At 40.1% G+C, this 17,013-nt stretch overlaps 1 protein-coding gene and 1 long non-coding RNA gene across 3 annotated transcripts in view; one reads left to right on the top strand and one right to left on the bottom strand.

The window, feature by feature from the left end:
• LOC124858215 (cadherin-20-like) overlaps positions 1-5,500 on the bottom strand; it is a 113,244-nt gene extending 107,744 nt beyond the window's left edge. For both annotated transcript variants that reach the window (XM_047350131.1, XM_047350129.1), the window contains exon 1: positions 5,172-5,500. The gene's annotated coding sequence lies outside the window, so the exon portion shown is untranslated. The remainder of the gene's footprint in view (positions 1-5,171) is intronic.
• LOC124858216 overlaps positions 1-17,013 on the top strand; it is a 54,593-nt gene that overhangs the window by 19,480 nt on the left and 18,100 nt on the right. The window contains exon 3 of the long non-coding RNA XR_007035774.1: positions 16,462-16,585. This is a non-coding gene — a long non-coding RNA (uncharacterized LOC124858216). The remainder of the gene's footprint in view (positions 1-16,461; positions 16,586-17,013) is intronic.

Genomic DNA, 17,013 nt, shown 5'->3' with positions numbered 1-17,013 from the left:
GTACAAGGAGGCCTTTCCGGATTTGCATAAATTGTATGTAACAGCCCTGGTAATTGGCGTCTCTTCAGCATCCTGTGAGAGTTCCTTCTCGACTTTGTCCCAGATCCTAACACCTTACCGTCGCACCATATAACACCAGAGAAAAAGGAATTTGGCGATCTTGGCCCATGAGAAGACCATTACAAATAACCTGGATATGGATGAATTTGTGAGAGTTTTTGCATAGGGGAACAGAAGACTGTTGTTGGTTAGGGGGTTGAGGAGAAAGTAGATTGGACTGGTGAGAAGAGAAAGAAGGAGATTTTTGAGGAGTCCAATTTCTAAACAAAAATTATCTATCCTGTTTGTTAATCCTTTTTAAGAAAATGTTTGGTGTTTTTTTATTTTAAATATTAATTTCATTATTATTTCTGCACTTATTATTAGGTTCAAATTAGTTTAAGATGCAATGCCCATCCAATAAGAGAAATGCTATGTTGGTTGTTCAATCTTAGATGAAGAGTATCTTAATTTTCCTTCTTATTATTTATTATTATTGTCTGTTTCCCCCTGAGGGATTGCCACGTTATTGTGGTCAGAGGGTTTGCGTGCCTCAGTGACCCTAAGAACTATACCAGTAGGAGCTTTGCTTCAGGTGGGACACCCAAGCTGGGCAGGTCTTGGGGTAGAGGCCAGACAAAGTGCAATTTGTTTTTGTGGAGTTGGACACAGTTTATTTCATTTTATTTAATTTTCATTTGAACAAAACAAAAAATACAACAAAACATCAGTTTATTCATTGCCATATCACTTCATCATAATGATGCAGAAAATGATTTAGATTGTTTTATCTCACTGTCAAGATTGTTCCTTAAATGGACACCTTTAGTTGAAATGCACCTTTCCATCGTCACCATAATGTGTACGGATGAAGATGCCCCCTTCACATTTCTGCCTGTCCTCTAATGTAACCATGCCTGATTTAAATCCACCTTAAATTTTACGAAAACGCTGAATCCACAGTTCTTATTTATTAACCAGAGAATCAAAGATGAAAACACAATTGAAGCATTTGAAACTAAGTACACCCCCCTTCTTTTTAGTTTCTGTTTTTATCATGACTGGATCTCATCAAGATTATTGTTGGACCTCACCTCAAAGTTATGAAATGGACCCAGCCTGACAAGAGCACCCAGTTCAATCAATGTTTAATTGTTTTAATCATTTCAACTTGGAAAAAGAACTGAAAACTTAACAAAAACGTCTTGCTCAAATTGTATAGTTTTTTAGTTAGGTCTTGCTTGTGGACTTATTTTCTGGCTCTTTGGTCTTATAACTTTCCTCATCCGATATCTGAGCAGCTATTATTGAAAAAATACTGGAATGTGGAGAAACAATTTACGATTTTTTTCATAGAGATTTAGGATATTATTTACATAACACACATAGATATTACGCCTTCTGTTGTACCCTACTTGCCAACAAAGTCACAGGGGAGATTCTGTATTGTTAGAAATGGTGACATTTCAGAAACTGCCATAAAGTACATATTGTTGTTCTTGTTCGTGTTGAAGAAGCAACATGAGCCCTGAGGTCAGTCTTTTCATCAGCAGCTCAGACAGATGACTTACAGCTCAAACAAAGGGATTTGCTCTGCTGCACAATACCAGTAAAAGAAGAACATGGCTCATGGTGCTTCTGCTCTTAAACCCCGAAGCTTCTACTCCATCTTTCTGACACCTATGACACGGCTCACAGATGTCCACTATGTTTTATGGTGGCCAGATGAACCAAGCTGGTTTAACAGGAAGAAAAGCTAATTGTCAGTAACAAGATCCCCTCTTCATCACATATGAAGCATATCTTGGCAGGTGTACAAGCACTGACGCCATCCCGCCGCCACTGTCGCCTGCCAGGCCTTCGTTGACTGACACCGCGTTGTTTCCCAGACCACAACAACTCCAGCAGGGTGCTTGTTGTTCTGCGCCCTCTCAAAGGCGCTTTCTGGTAGCCTATAAAGCCCCGTCAGGCTCTGAGCCCCGCAGTCATTCAGTTAGGAATTTTCTGGGCTATTGATTTCACCACAAGGGTGGTGTCTCACATCCTGAAAACAATAAGGAGCCCATAAAAGCCTGTACCAGTCTTTTTACCTAAAGGGATGATGACTCTGGCTTTAGTGTGGAGAGAGGCATGGAAAGGCTGATGTGTAAAGTGAAAACACATAAAATCCTTCTGAATTCACTGACCTTCACAGTTGTTGCCATCTCTTTACAAAATGTGTTGACCAAAAGGAAAGGCTGTTTAGAGTCAGTTGTTATCTTCTCAGACAGCACTCAATAAAATCTTTGTCCGATTCTTAGAAAAGTAAAGCTGGGTTCAGTGGCGTTTAACAACTTCATCTCATGCTTTGTTTGCAAGACCTCTGTGAAAATAACCAGCAAAATGTACAGCGCAATTTCCAGTTTTGCTAATTTGCAAACATGTAAATGGAACACATGGGCTCTTATTGTCAAAGTTTCTCTGAAAAAGGGTGACAGAAAATCAGCTTCTAAATTAATACAGAATAACTGCTGCACATACAATGGGCTGCTGATTTGGGTGCAAGACTAATGATGGAATAAGACAATTTGTGGCAACTTATTTTTCACAACCATTTTAGACTATTGGCATGAATTTGCCTCAAACCACCACACAGCCAAGGTGGTGTTTATATGCCACTAATACCGATTGATGTACATTTAACACATACCAAGGATTGTATTGGAAGCATTTTGACACCATCCAGCAGATGAAGTTATGCCCAAATATGCCTAATTTCACTAAGTTGAATACAAACACCTACATTTATTTGTATTGTATGTGATGTAAGGGGGATAGTGGAAGGAATATATCATACGTTTTCTTTTTCAGTGTACAGAGCTGCAGCTCACCATAGTTATATTCATGTTCATGGCCTGTAATCATGAAATGATAAATAAAATAAAAACATGAGAGAAAAAAGGGGAACGCAAGGCAGCTGAGAACACTGGGGAGAGTTGCAGAAGTTTAAAATGCCTGGTCATCAGTGCATAAGGCAACATCCAACTAAAACAAACATAAGGCTCGAACAGGTACTCTGCCCAGAAATTTAGAGGCGCTCTGTAGCCATGTCTGCACTTCACCACAGCGAGGAAGGACACTAAAATCCTGGCAGCATTCTGGTAGTTCTCATATTTACTCCAATTCTGACAGGCATTTATTGCCCTGATAGCACATGAGCGTCAGCGCTCACATTTCTCCAAAGATCTGTGTCACCAGAGTTCTTAATATTTATTAGTGGTTCATGCGGGTTTGTGCAAGTCTTAATCAAACTCTGTTGGTCCACCTGCTGTTAGTTACCCCACACCTACATGTTGTTTGGCCAGAAAAAAACAACAAGCTAATGCTAAACATATGGTGGATGGAAGGGAGATTAAAATAGGGATCAGATAGTCAAACACTCTCCTTCATTTGGCTCAAACACAGTGTAAAAAAAAACAAGTCGGTGCTGCTGCTGATTACCTTGGGTAAGCATACAGGAAGGTTTCGAATGAGGGGTAATTGATTTAAATAATTAAGAGGCACACTCAGCAGATATTTTGTTCTGACAATGGACATGTTAAACAGCAAAGACCTTGGTAAAACCAAACAAGTCTATGCTAACAAATAACAGCTCCAGCTGCCTCTGTGGTCTGGCTGTTGACTTCGTCCTCAGTGCTATCAGTTATACCTTTACGTACCTTTATGTCCTCTGAGCTCATCCACTTTGCCTGCATAAAAAACACCTTGTTGAATCTATGTTGATAAGAATCAGGTAAATTGTGAAAGAAAAAGATGGTCCATTCCTGTAGAAACGATGCGTACCTAATATAATGAAAATAATATGGCTGGTGTATTTTGATACATGTTTTTTTTGGGTCAAAAGTGGGCACCTAAATATGACCAGCAAGCATAAGACCTACATATTACCATCCATTCTGTTTATATGCACTGAAAGAATTTGCAAATTTGTAGAAATTCAGCCCAACCAGAGCCGCAGCTGCATTCAGTCCTACTGATTCTACCTTATTTTGGTTTTAGGTTCTCTTTGATGCTACAGTCTCACTGTAATGATAGTCTGAGTTACGTTTTAGTGGGTTTAAACTAAAACCAATAACAAAAACTGTTAAAGAATCAGCAGCGATTGAAATTTAATTAGATGACAGTGGAACAATTGGATAAAAAGCAAATATAAAACCACTGAAGCACATAAAATGAACCAAGGACATTGCAAAATGATTGATTAAAACCACTGCAATACAACCTTTTATAGTAGAAAGTAATAGGTTTGAAAAATACGCCTTAAGTTCTGCACATTTTCCCACATTTACTGCTTTATTTGTTCTTAGCCAGCAGTATTTCACTGGAATTCAATTCCCACAAGCAGCAGCAAGTTGCCATGACATAAATTTCCTGTAAACCCTCATTTGCATTTACAGCGACCCCATGTGGCGTCCTGAGAGCACGCCTGATAAACTTTTGGGGGCCAGTCTCCCGTCTGGTTAGAAGGTGTCCCTCCAAGATGTTTCAGCAGGTTTATCGTTTTCTGCAGAGCTCAGAGAAACCCAACTGTTGATGCAACATGAGTGGAGCTGATTACGGGATGAACAGGAGCACAAGGAAAGTGCGCAGACGGACACTGAGAGCCAGAGAGAGAAGCGGGGATGGCAGAGTTAAGGGGAGGATACATGTAGATGCTTAATGAATTCGGTCACAGCGGCGCACAATGAAATCTTTATCCGTGGGGGAATGAGGCAGGGGACTTGGCAGAACCCCGACGTATCAATGTGAGGGTGAAAAATAGAAATCCCAGTGTCCCCTGTTGGCTCTGTCTCATCTCAGCTGCCTTGGTTACTGAGTTGGCTGCCAGCAACCAAACCCCCCAAATCCATCCCCACCACCCTATTCCCAAACTGCCACTCCAGTCCTCCTCCTCCTATCCCTCCATCAGTCTAAGACCAACTCTCCTTCGTCTCCTCTTGCTCCCAATCCCTCCAGCAACAACAAAACTGAGCCATGTCCTCAACATTTTCACTCCAACTTTTCATCCTTCACCCCCCTGAATCCTTTCATCAAGAAGGATGCAGTGCTCACTTACCTTCTTGCAGGTTGTAAATAAGGAAATAAAGTCCTACCTTTTAAGTCGCCCTCTGAAGTGGAAGCCCAGAACTACTTCTCTTGTTGCAGCCGCTGACGTTTTGTTGCAGTTTTCTCACTTTTTTCCTCTTATCTTTCAATCTTTCCGCTGGATTCTGATCATGTTGGCTTCTATAAGAGAAGTCCGGTTGAGCTTCATGTAGAGAAGAGTAGGGAAAAAGAAGCAGAACTCAGAGTTGGAGCTCACACCTCTCCTAATCGGCTTGCCTCTCTGCAGCTCTCTGGGTGAGTGAAGTGTCACACAAAGTAATCTTCAGGTGAAAAGGCAGACCCTCCTCCCTCCACCTCTTTCCTCCGCTCGCAGCCTAGTGGACGAGCTCGCTCAGCGACTCTCCCTCTCTTGTGTCTGAGCGCTGTGCTGTTGCTCCATCCATTCTCAACGCTCTTCATACAACCCTCCCTCCCTCCCTCCCTCCCTGCACCGCTCATGAATGCTCAACCTCAGTGATTGTAGCTGAAAGGCTGCGAATTAACCCGCAGGACTCAGAAATTCACCGCTTTTTCTTTTGTTCTCCCTCGCTGAGACTCATCTGACCCTCCTGGATCCTACAATCAGTTCTCTTCAGGTGAAGTGATAGTCTATTAACTTTCAGACGCTGAAGCTAGAATGAAGGATTTTCACCTTGCGTCCTCAATAAATGTGCTATTGTGCATTCTTCACACATGAGCACGCACTATAGAAAAATTGGCTTATAAAATAATTATGGCTAAAAGCAATGTGTAAGATTAATGAGTAAATATTTACTGCTCCATTCCCTGGATTAATTAATAATTAAATAGTCTTAATTAAAACACTCTGGAGTGTTTCAGATGGGGTTGATGTTCCCTGAGCTGCTCAGATGTCACATAAGCTCTCATTAAACCCTTTCATTTTTATCACAACTTTGTTAATGGTAAAATTAGCTGATTTTTAAATATAAATGGGAAATGATACAGAAACCTGCAGACTATATACAGTGCCTTGCTGATGTGTTCATAACTCCTGATCCTTTCCACATTGTTTCTGCATTTTAGTGGAAGTTTATGTGCTAGACCAACACAAAGTAGTGCATAATGTTAAAGTGAAAGAAATTATTCATGGTTTTTAACATTTTTTCAATGGTGTGATGGCAAGCCACACATGGTAGGATCCACATCTCACCACAAGTTTGTTTCACTTTAGTTTACTTTGTAGTCACTACTTCAAATATATTGTCCCCATCATCTAATATATTGTTATATTATTTTTCCATTACACCTTACAATGTTTATATAGAGTGCACACATATCAACGCTGCGAGGTCAAAATGTTCTTTTGTTGTATTAATACCTTTTTCTTTGTTTGAGTTACCGGGGATTTTGCTTCTCCTTCCTGGTTGGTAAAAGGTGTGGTTAAAGGCTGAGGGACCTGAAGTACTGCCGACAGCCTCATTGGACTGAACCACATGCTTCATTGCCTGAGGGGTGTTTGGAGTTTATTTTATTTTTTGTTAGTTTGTTATGTGGCAGCCATTGTGTGTTCCTCTTGTATACTATATGGTTTAGCTAAGTTCCCTTTTGTGTCAGTTCAGTAGGTCAGTTTGTTTGTTTGAGGTTTGATTAGTCATGATATTTGAGTGTAGTTTACTGAGTTGACCTCTTTTATTGGCCTGCCTGTCCAAGTGTTGGATTTGTTAATCATTTTTCATATTTCAAGATGTATAGAAAACATCCTAACTGTCCAGGCATTCAGATGCACTGAGCCTGAGTAGAAAAACAAGAAAGATCACATATCTTGGAAAGTTTAATCTAACCAACGTATTGCTTCCTTTTTTTAAATCACACACTGAAAATGTTTAGGTTTGAGATTAAACAATGAAAATTAAACAAGATCAACAGGCTGACAGGTACTAGATGTGTTTTGGCTTCAAATATCAAATCTGGTTATGTTAGGGAACAAAAACATTGAAACCGGTTAACTTGTAGGGAAGTAAAGGGATTTATTTTGAAATCCTTGACTTGTAACATCTGCATTAATCTTGCTAAATAGTAATATTATTAAAGCTGTGCAGATTTCCTTTGTGATGTTTTTTCTGGACTATTTCAGCAGCTTAATTGAGTTGCAGTTTGTTTTTGTGAGATTTCCATCTCCAGTTTCCTCCTCAGCTGGTACAAAACACATCTGGAGATCGATTTAGCTGGTCTAGAACTCTCTACTTTATGTTTTCAACAATATTCTTGGTTGTTTTGGCAGAGAATTTGTGGTTTGGTAATAAAGACCAGCCGTCAGTCATTTTCTCACCACAAAACACTGCTTACAAACAAACTATCTCTTACATTCTGTAGTAAAAACAAAACTAGAAATAAAAGCAAAGAAAATGTGATCTCTTCTGTCATATTCTTCTTATTTTCAATTTGCAACAAAAGAAAAGGAACTGGCATTTATCTTCATTGGTAAGGAACTGTAAATGTCTTAAAATGTGGTCATGTCAGAATATGGCAACCACATTTAATTATGCAAGATAAAATTAAAATTACATTAAAGACTCAGGTGTTGGTTATTGTCTTGCGTCACCATTTCATTCTCTCACATCATATGAATTAAAGAGATGAATACTTTAGAAAACTAATCTAAGATGGACTATAAATTTATTTTATGTAGTTTTTCCTTCTCTATTGGGATGCCAATTCTAGTTTAACACAGTCGATTCTCCCAGTGGATGGATGGATGGATGGATGGATGGATAGATGGATGGATAGATGGATAGATATATATTTAATGAAATTAAATATTAAATGGAAACATTTTAAATAAATTAAAATGAATACAGTGTTTTCTGACCATTAAGTGTTCATCAGAGAGACAGCCTGGGGAAAGAAACTATTTTTGCAAGTAGTACCCTGAAACGCCGACCTGAAGGTAAAAATCTAAACAGGATTGGTGGGTGTGCAGAGATATTAGCTGCCTTGTTCCTGACCCTAGACTCATACAAGTCCTGGGTGAAGGGAAGGTCAACCCTCATGATCCTCTCCATAGATCTAATTGTTTGTTGCAGTTTCAATCTGTCCTATTGTGTGGACAAGCCTAACCACACAGTGATGTGTAGAAGATGACCAACAGCTCCTGTGGAAAGTTGTTCTTCTTGAGTCTTACTGTATTGTCTGCCCGAGACCTTTGTTCAGCCAACCACTGGTGAACCTCTTTGTCTTGGTAGGTCCATGTTCAGAAGATGGTTTGATCAGAGCTCTGTGAGATGTTCAACGCTTGAGATTTTGTTTTAGAACCTAACCCTGCTTTAAACTGCTCCACAACTTCCTCCCTGACCTGTCTGCTGTGGTTCTTGGTCTTCATGATGCCTCATTTTCCTTCCACTTCATAAAGCAAATCATATTAATATGATATTTATTTATTCATTTAAAAATGGACAATTGTTTGGTTGGTTTAGAATATGAGAGAACAAAATAGAAGTATCCTTTATTGTTCCTTTGTGGGGAAATGTAATCATATCAGGAAAGTGACATCCACTTTGAAGCTGAAACCATCCCTCAGACCTTCTTCAGTGTCTTTTGACCATCTTGCGCCACAGCTGGTTCTCTGTTCAGGGGGTTTTTACATAGGCTGGAGATGAACCAGTTTCTGATCTGTGAGGAGATGCATGCTTCCTTGGTGTTGGCATACAATAAATCCAGTTTTATTTTATCTCTTGTGTAGCAGGTAGCAGGGACATACTGGGGGAAGGTGGGGAGAGTGGAGGAATGGGAGACATGATTAAAGTTCAGGGAGATCAGAAGAAAGGCCTGGGAGGGCTGTGTTTGTAGTCGGCTGGGATCAGTGTGGACCATATTGCAGGCTGTTAAAGCATTAGCAGACTGGGAGGCCTCATGCTGACAGCAAAGCAGCTCAATGTCCTTACCGTCGAGTCTCTCTTTAATTGTTAAGTGGCCATAGTTACACCATCAAACAATCACAAACACAGCCAGACCTCCCATACATTGTTGTATTTGTGTCCACAGTTAGCGCATTCAGCCAAGTCTCAGCAAGCAGAATCAAGCTGCTGTTCCGATAGTCCCTTTGATGCCGCGTAAGCATCATCAGCTCATCCATCTTGTTGGCCAACAATCTCACATTTCTCATAATAATAGACGAGGTGACAGGTCTTTACTTTCTCCTTCTATTGCAGCGCCTGTGCCAGCGCTGGTCCTGCGCCTCAGCTCGCAGGGAACATTGCGTTGCTCGTAGGGATACTTTAGACACAAAGATGGATAGTTAGTTCCATGGATGGATGGATGGATGGATGGTTAGTTCGTTCCATAGATGGATGGATGGATGGATGAATGGTTAGTTTGTTCCATTGATGGATGGATGGTTAGTTTGTTCCAAAGATGGATGGATGGATGGATGGATGGATGGATGGATGGATGAATGAATGGTTAGTTCATTCCATTGATGGATGGATGGTTAGTTCCATGGATGGATGGTTAATTAGTTCCATGGATGGATGGATGGTTAGTTAGTTCCATGGATGGATGGTTAGTTAGTTCCATGGATGGATGGATGGATGGTTAGTTAGTTCTATGGAAGGATGGATGGATGGATGGTTAGTTAGTTCCATGGATGGATGGATGGATGGATGGATGGTTAGTTAGTTCCATGGATGGATGGATGGATGGATGGTTAGTTCCATGTATGAATGGATGGATGGATGGATGGATGGATGGATGTTAGTTCCATGGATGGATGGATGTTTAGTTCCTTGGATGAATGGATGGTTAGTTCCATGGATGGATGGATGGATGAATGGATGGATGGATGGTTAGTTAGTTCCATGGATGGATGGATGGTTAGTTAGTTCCATGGATGGATGGATGGATGGTTAGTTAGTTCCATGGATGGATGGATGGATGGATGGATGGTTAGTTAGTTCCATGGATGAATGGATGGATGGATGGATGGTTAGTTAGTTCCATGGATGGATGGATGGATGGATGGATGGTTAGTTAGTTCCATGGATGGATGGATGGATGGATGGATGGTTAGTTAGTTCCATGGATGGATGGATGGATGGTTGGTTAGTTCCATAGATGGATGGATGGATGGATGGTTAGTTAGTTCCATGGATGAATGGATGGATGGATGGATGGATGGTTAGTTAGTTCCATGGATGGATGGATGGATGGATGGATGGATGGTTAGTTAGTTCCATGGATGGATGGATGGATGGATGGTTAGTTAGTTCCATGGATGGATGGATGGATGGATGGATGGATGGATGGTTAGTTAGTTCCATGGATGGATGGATGGATGGTTAGTTAGTTAGTTCCATGGATGGATGGATGGATGGATGGTTAGTTAGTTCCATGGATGGATGGATGGATGGATGGATGGATGGTTAGTTAGTTAGTTCCATGGATGGATGGATGGATGGTTAGTTAGTTAGTTCCATGGATGGATGGATGGATGGATGGTTAGTTAGTTAGTTCCATGGATGGATGGATGGATGGTTAGTTCCATGGATGGATGGATGGATGGATGGATGGTTAGTTCCATTGATGGATGGATTGTTAGTTCCATGGATGAATGGATGGTTTGTTCCATGGATGAATGGATGGATGGATGGTTAGTTAGTTCCATGGATGGATGGATGGATGGATGGATGGTTAGTTAGTTCCATGGCTGAATGGATGGATGGATGGTTAGTTAGTTCCATGGATGGATGGATGGATGGATGGTTAGTTAGTTCCATGGATGAATGGATGGTTTGTTCCATGGATGAATGGATGGATGGATGGTTAGTTAGTTCCATGGATGGATGGATGGATGGTTAGTTAGTTCCATGGATGAATGGATGGTTTGTTCCATGGATGAATGGATGGATGGTTAGTTAGTTCCATGGATGGATGGATGGATGGTTAGTTAGTTCCATGGATGGATGGATGGATGGATGGATGGATGGATGGTTAGTTAGTTCCATGAATGAATGGATGGTTAGTTAGTTCCATGGATGAATGAATGAATGGATGGCTAGTTAGTTCCATGGATGAATGGATGGATGGATGGTTAGTTAGTTCTATGGATGGATGGATGGATGGTTAGTTAGTTCCATGGATGGATGGATGGTTAGTTAGTTTCATGGATGGATGGATGGATGGATGGTTAGTTCCATTGATGGATGGATTGTTAGTTCCATGGATGAATGGATGGTTTGTTCCATGGATGAATGGATGGATGGATGGTTAGTTAGTTCCATGGATGGATGGATGGATGGATGGTTAGTTAGTTCCATGGATGAATGGATGGATGGATGGTTAGTTAGTTCTATGGATGGATGGATGGATGGTTAGTTAGTTCCATGGATGGATGGATGGTTAGTTAGTTCCATGGATGGATGGATGGTTAGTTAGTTCCATGGATGGATGGATGGATGGATGGATGGTTAGTTAGTTCCATGGATGAATGGATGGTTTGTTCCATGGATGAATGGATGGATGGATGGTTAGTTAGTTCCATGGATGAATGGATGGTTTGTTCCATGGATGAATGGATGGATGGATGGTTAGTTAGTTCCATGGATGAATGGATGGATGGATGGATGGTTAGTTAGTTCCATGGATGGATGGATGGATGGTTAGTTAGTTCCATGGATGAATGGATGGATGGATGGTTAGTTAGTTCCATGGATGGATGGATGGTTAGTTAGTTCCATGGATGGATGGATGGTTAGTTAGTTCCATGGATGGATGGATGGATGGATGGTTAGTTAGTTCCATGGATGGATGGATGGATGGAAGGATGGATGGTTAGTTAGTTCCATGGATGGATGGATGGATGGATGGTTAGTTAGTTCCATGGATGAATGGATGGATGGATGGATGGTTAGTTAGTTCTATGGGTGGTTGGATTGATGGATGGATGGTTAGTTAGTTCCATGGATGGATGGATGGATGGATGGTTAGTTAGTTCCATTAATGGATGGATGGTTAGTTAGTTCCATTAATGGATGGATGGTTAGTTAGTTCCATGGATGGATGGATGGTTAGTTAGTTCCATGGATGAATGGATGGTTTGTTCCATGGATGAATGGATAGATGGATGGTTAGTTAGTTCCATGGATGGATGGATGGATGGATGGTTAGTTAGTTCCATGGATGAATGGATGGTTTGTTCCATGGATGAATGGATGGATGGATGGTTAGTTAGTTCCATGGATGGATGGATGGTTAGTTAGTTCCATGGATGGATGGATGGATGGTTAGTTAGTTCCATGGATGGATGGATGGATGGTTAGTTAGTTCCATGGATGGATGGATGGATGGAAGGATGGATGGTTAGTTAGTTCCATGGATGAATGGATGGATGGATGGATGGTTAGTTCTATGGGTGGTTGGATTGATGGATGGATGGTTAGTTAGTTCCATGGATGGATGGATGGATGGATGGTTAGTTAGTTCCAAGGATAGATGGATGGATGGATGGTTAGTTAGTTCCATTAATGGATGGATGGTTAGTTAGTTCCATGGATGGATGGATGGTTAGTTAGTTTCATGGATGGATGGATGGATGGAAGGTTAGTTCCATTGATGGATGGATGGTTAGTTCCATGGATGAATGGATGGTTAGTTCGATGGATGGATGGATGGATACATGGATGGATGGATGGATGGATGGATGGATGGTTTGTTCCATGGATGGATGAATGGATGGATGGTTTGTTCCATGGATGGATGAATGGATGGATGGTTTGTTCCATGGATGGATGAATGGATGGATGGTTTGTTCCATGGATGGATGAATGGATGGATGGTTAGTTAGTTCCATGGATGGATGGATGGATGGATGGATGGTTAGTTAGTTCCATGAATGAATGAATGAATGGATGAATGGATGAATGGATGAATGGATGAATGAATGAATGGATGGATGGTTGGTTCCATGGATGGATGGATGTGTACAATATCTGAGTAGTTTCTGTTCTGAGTGAGAGGTTACTTTGGGAGGTTTACACATATTACACTTCATCTATTGAGTCTTAAGGCTGTTTCTGAATGCCTGTCTGTTTGGTATTGATCTGGTTTGGAGCCATGCTGTTACCATCTCATTTTGTTCTTTGTCTATTTGATGTCACCCACTGACTAGTGCCAAGTGTGGCAAAGATTTTTATTTTTAACAAAAAAGAAAAAAGATACAACTACTTTTAATCCAATAGTCTTTGAAAGGCTCCTGTTGTGTCCATGCCTTTATTAGTCAGTGTGGTAAAAAAAAGTTAATCAATTGTTTAAAATCAATACAACGATGTCGTGGGTCTGCGGTATGGCCGCCTCCACTTTGTCATTTCTTGCACTTTCTTCTGTAATGATCCTGATTTCCAATTCAAAAAAAAACAACAGCAATCTGAAATAAAATGACAGCAATTGGCATCAAATGTCTGTGGGAATTATCTGCACAGCTTTATGGAATTCTATCATCCTAATGAGGGCTAACATGATTATGTTAACAAGGAGGCCATCTGCATTTTGGCAAATTACCGCACTGTGCAAAGGCATATGAACATTAATCAGCACAACCGCAAGAAAAGACACCAAATGCTTACTCACAGCAACATATATTCATATGATTCCTTCGTTTTAAAGTTTTATTTGAGCATTTAAGAAGAAGAAAAACCATGTAGATTCAGTTCATCAATTTGAAGAGTTTCCACAGAGAGAAAACAGCTATTGGCTGGGGAGTGTGATTGATTTCTGTGGTTTATTCCTGAGAGATGAGACAGTTTGCATGTCTAACTCCTTAAACCGATAAATTGCATTGATCAGCTGGGATAATAAGACCATGCCAATACGTCCCTGGAGAGTGAGATGAAGAAACAATTAGAACAGCTTGGCAGATGCAAAGGCAGGAATGAAGCAGAAGTAGGATCCACACAAATAGATCTGTAAATAAAAATAAAGACAGTTTGGGAAAGTGTGGGAAACATTAGCTGTTGGGTGTCAGAGTCACAGGGAATAATCCATTAAATGTAGGAAAAAGTGGGATATTTTTGTCTTTATGACATTTTACTGTAAATGTCCTTTTGCAATCTGTAGGTAAATTTCATTAAACCAGAACATGATCAAAAAGTTATTTAATTTCAATAAATTGGGTAAAAATTAGAAACTCGTGGGCTCTGTAGATCAATGACATACAGTAAATATACCTGAAGTCTTTATTTCCAATAATTTTGATGATGATGGCTTACAGCTAAAAACACAAAATTCTTTTTTGGGAAAAATTGCATATTCCTATAATCAAAGATATTCTTAATAGAGAAACGCCGTGTTTATGTGATACCCAGTCATCAGTTCACAAGGAGGTTAAGCTACAAATGGTCATTGCTAAAGAAGCTGGCTGTTTAGAGTTCTGTATACAAATATATTAATGGAAAGTTAAGTGGAAGGAAAAGTGTGGTTGAAAAACATGCACAAGCAAAAGGATTAACCACTTTCTTGGGAGGATTGTGAAGCAAAGCCATGAACTGCAGCTGGTGTCAGAGCTGCAAGAGCAACGACACACAGGCGTACCCAGGACATGAGCTACAACTGTTGCATTCCTTGTGTTGAACCACTCCAGAACCAGAGATAGCGGCAGAAGCGCCTTACCTGCGTAACAATAGATACTTCTCAGTAGGCTGATATTTCTGTCGTAAAAATTTTGAATTGAAGTTATAATTGGCTGTAAGCTATTTTATTCAAAATTAATTAACGAAAAGAAAAACGTTGGTTAATATCACTCTGTGTTATCATTCTTTATTTTGTTTTTTACTTTTTGAACTCTTCTGAAATACATTTGCTTTTGAACTGATTATATAGATAATTACACACAGACTGATGTTTTCAAGCCATTTTTAATACAGAAATGTGGACTTAATAAAAGTATGTGTAATACCTGCTTAGTAACTTTTAAGCTGACAAACGGGCCTTATCGGATCATATATTCTAATTTATTGAATTTGACTGTATCCTGGCTGGATATTTCACCCTGAAAACATATGGTTCCATCATTAAGAGCCCCAAATTATTATGACATTGTTACCAACGCTGAGTGTATTTAAACTGACTGCGTGCATTGCTGAAAAGGTGATCATTACCTTCTGGACTGGAGGAAGGACAAAGAAGAAAGAAATTTTAATGTCAGAGGAGCAGGATCTTATGGCTGCAAGCAACATAGGAAGATGATGCTTGTGATCTGATACAAAACTGTAAAAACAAAATATAAAGGAGGAAAAAACAACAATTCTACAACATTGCTTTTATTGTGCAGCATTGATGTGTGAAGCTTAATGACATTACAACAGCTCCATGGTAGCACAGTATTGATATACACGTAACAACAACATCGAACTGCTAAAACGGGCTGGAAGAATTCAGATGTGGGGGTACAAAGTAATAAATCGTGATTAATGTGTAACTTATTTACTCTTAAATGAAAAAAACATGTATTTTTTTTAAACCAAATGGATTAAGAATTGGTTATCACTGAAGTTGATTTCTATGTGAAAGCAAATGACTCATTACCTTTTGTAAAAATAAATATATTTTCATTAATTTGGTGGTGTGTGGTCTTATCCCACCATTAGCTAAGTTCTGTAAGACAGCAGCTGTGACGTCTGTCCTGTCAGGTGCGGTGCTCTGCTTCCTTGGGCATTTTAACCTTTGTTCCTGTGAAGGTTTTCTGCAGCTCGTGTACATCCCAGCCGTGGGGCAGCTTTGGGGTTTGCTGTGAGGTCATTAAAAACTGCCCACAGATAAAGCTTCCGCCTCCATCCAGAATCCCATTAAGTTGAATACATTATTGCTCATCTATATGAAAACCCACACACTTCACCATGACGATTAACTATGCATGGCTGCTGCACTCCCTTGTGTGAGTTCATGGTAAACTTCTTTCTTCATGGGATTTTTGAGTCTCGATGCAACCCTGGACACTCGCCTGCAGCTTGTTATGATGTAGAAAGAATTACAGACTTTCCAGGAGTGCAGGTTTAAATGTCTCAATTTCACTGAGTTTGTTTCAGTGCAACATCACATGCTTATAAAGCTGTTTCAACATTGTTCTGATTTTACTGCATGAAGCAGAAGCTTTGTGGTGCTGAATAGCATCATACATATCCACTATGTGGTGGTTGCATTGCGTCCCAGTTGGAAGCACTGTTGCCTTGCAGCAAGAAGGTCCTGGGTTTGAATCTCAGCCTGTGCTCTTCCTGCATGGAGGTTGCATTTTCTCTGACAGTCTAAAAACATAACTGTTAGGTTCATTGTTCTCTGTATATACCCCCTTAGGTGTATGGTTGTCTGTCCTGTGGGTCTCTTTGTTGCCCTGTGAGGGAATGGAGACCTGTCCAGGGTGTACCACACCTCTCACCCAACGACCAGACACCCCCACCCTCTCTACCTCAGGTCAGTGGTAAGTCACCTTTACCACTCAACTGGGGTTTGTCGTAACAGCAATAAACAGCAGAGGAAAGTTAATTTATACACCTTGTTTAATTATTTAGCTTTTTAATTTAATTCAACATATCTAAAAATGTAAATATGTTTTAGTTACTTGACATTGAAATTATTGCCATACCTTATGTATTTAACTGTTCAGGTTTAACTTGCTAACGTTCAGAGTAGATTTTTGAAGCTTAGAAAAAAAGTCATATTTTATGCATATGCCTTATGTATTTAGTTGTACTGGACAATTAATGCAGCAAGGGAATTTGCACCCAGCAATGGAAACAAGTACAAAGCCACAGCAGTTATTATACTGTGCACCTGACACTAGATATTTAAAAATATTGCTAGTTTTTCCTCTACCTGACTAATTTCCAGTGTGAGGTCAAACATTTC

Source organism: Girardinichthys multiradiatus, chromosome 21, assembly GCF_021462225.1.
Source record: "Girardinichthys multiradiatus isolate DD_20200921_A chromosome 21, DD_fGirMul_XY1, whole genome shotgun sequence".
Classification (NCBI taxonomy): domain Eukaryota; kingdom Metazoa; phylum Chordata; class Actinopteri; order Cyprinodontiformes; family Goodeidae; genus Girardinichthys; species Girardinichthys multiradiatus.
The sequence above is the reverse complement of the archived record's forward strand: the minus strand, read 5'-3'. Positions and strand labels throughout refer to the sequence as shown.